This window comes from Lates calcarifer, unplaced genomic scaffold, assembly GCF_001640805.2.
Source record: "Lates calcarifer isolate ASB-BC8 unplaced genomic scaffold, TLL_Latcal_v3 _unitig_4956_quiver_3532, whole genome shotgun sequence".
Taxonomy (NCBI): domain Eukaryota; kingdom Metazoa; phylum Chordata; class Actinopteri; family Centropomidae; genus Lates; species Lates calcarifer.
The window spans coordinates 14309-16577 of NW_026117209.1; the positions used below are offsets into that span (position 1 = coordinate 14309).

Below are 2269 nucleotides of genomic sequence, written 5' to 3' on the forward strand. Positions count from 1 at the left end.
GATAATCCACAGACCTATTTCATCTCAACACTAAAAACTGCTGTTTTGTGGATCAGCAGCGACAGATCTGATCTCTGATCAGCCTTGCAGATAATTATTAACCTGGAAGGTTTATACAAACATCATCCAGACACTCTGCACTGTGTTACAATAAAACGACACCACATTTGTTTGTCAGAATATTTTAGTGTGTAACATGTATGACATGTATGATCTCGCAAAACAAAAGAACAAAAACATGATAACTTAATAAAAACAGTGGAATGGAAACAAAGTGAAATCATGTTGTACCATTAAAAACAATGACACCCTCCTCCAAACCAAACACTCACTGTCAGGTTCAGTGCTTCTCAAAGACCTTTGACCTCTCTTGAACCAAAGAGCAGCTCGACTCCACTGACTCTGACTGTTGAGAGGAGACGGTGACTCTGTTGCATAGCTGGCACAGTGGAGACTAACAGAAGCATGTTTAATGTTGGACGGTTTGGATGTGGAACACACTGGACTCTTTAAAATGTACATTCAGTCTCAAGTTCAGCTCATCAGCTCCAGCTGTGCTTATTGCTCTGGAAATCAACATGAATAGTTCACACTTGCTACTCAGACTTCCTCATTTCTAAGAACAGCTGAAGTGACTTTTTACCCATTTGTTTTTCAATTAGCCATTATCTGAGCAGCTCACTGATATCACTTCTTACTGTCTGTGTGTTTTTCTGGACTCCAGATCCGTATTTCTCCACAGGCCCAAGTCTGGCACAGAGGGATCCACCGTTTTGTAAATACAGATGTTGCCCCCCCTGTGGCCAAATGGAAGAATTGCACCTCTGGAGACTTCTCCCTCATTGGTCCATAGTGCAGCGTGGTGTTCGGCACGTCCTTCATGGTGCCAGCATGAACGACGAGATGGTCCGAGCAGGATAAAAAGGAAGACCACTTCCTGTTCCCTCACCACTGCATGTGTGGGGCTGCGCGTGGATCTGACCCTGGTTCTTGTACTGGGTGTGCAGCAGCATGCCGGCCTGCGAGGAGTCCTGGCCCTGCAGCCAGTCTTGGTAGAGGGTATGCAGGGTGGGGTTGACCTCTGGGAGACGGACCGGCAGGCTGCTGTAGGCGTCCTCCATCTGCTGAACCAGGGCTTTATCCACCCGTCCTCCCACCTCGCTCTCTGCCTGACCGCGGCCGCTCAGGCACCCTGAGTGGACACATGGGAAACACGTTACACCTGCTGAACAACAAATATGTTTGAAGTCATGATGGTAGCAGAGTTACCTCCTGGGCAGGACAAAACCTCCACCAGCTGGTAAGGCACACGTCCCTTCCTCATACGGTGAACCAGGGTCTGGATGTTCCTGAAACCATAGATGGCGGCAAACTGCAGCAGAGTTTCTCCGTCTCGCTCCAGCGTCACTTCCTGGAAGTCCCTGTTCCTAGAAACCCGCCGACATGGTGCACGGCAGGAGAGTTTTCAGACAAAGAAATCATATCTGAAGTAACATGAAGTCTCAGAGTCCCGGCGTCTCTCACCTGAGGGTCTTGTATGTGATCTCGTGGACGTCCAGACCGAAGAGCTCTTTGGCAGCGTGTTTGAACACGTGTTCCAGGAAACCTTCAGAACCTCGGCCCTCGTGCCTCACCAGCCACATCTCCTGCATCTCCCAGTCTGCAGTCACACAGGAAACTACTGTGTCAACAACTCTGAACTGAACTGCATTATTTCAGAAGAAGAAGAAACCTAGTTCCTTTACTCACACTTGGTCCAGTGGAACAGAGTCCAGCTCCTCCACTGAAACCTTCCTCTGCTCCATCAGGTAATAAATCTCCCCTGAAACATCAAACATCACTGTTACTACAACTTTCTGCACCTCGACCTCTGCTGCATTTATTACTGGAAGAAGGAGATGAAGCCGTGCTGAGGAAGACTGGCAGTGAAGTGGACTTTCAGGTCTTTAATGGACAGGATGCAGACAGGAAACAGAGGGAGAGAGTGGGGGTGTGACAAGCAACGCAAGCTGCAGATTTCTTTTTTTAGGCAGCTTCCTCTCAGAGAGAACTGAAGCACAGAGGAAGGCAGCAGTGTGTAAAACAAAGAGGACTGAACCTGAGGTGAGGACACAGTCCACATCTCTGGTCTCCAGCAGGCTGTTGTAAAACTCCTCTCTGACAGCCTCCAGCTTCTTATCGAAGCAGGGAGCCACCACCACATGGTAGACCTTCTCTGGACTCAGCTTCTGCTGGAAGGAGAGGGACACACATAACACACATGATAAGG

General features: G+C 48.7%; 1 pseudogene; it reads right to left on the reverse strand.

The window, feature by feature from the left end:
* Positions 1–816: 816 nt before the first annotated feature.
* Positions 817–2261, reverse strand: LOC108872641 (nuclear prelamin A recognition factor-like; annotated as a pseudogene).
* Positions 2262–2269: the final 8 nt, after the last annotated feature.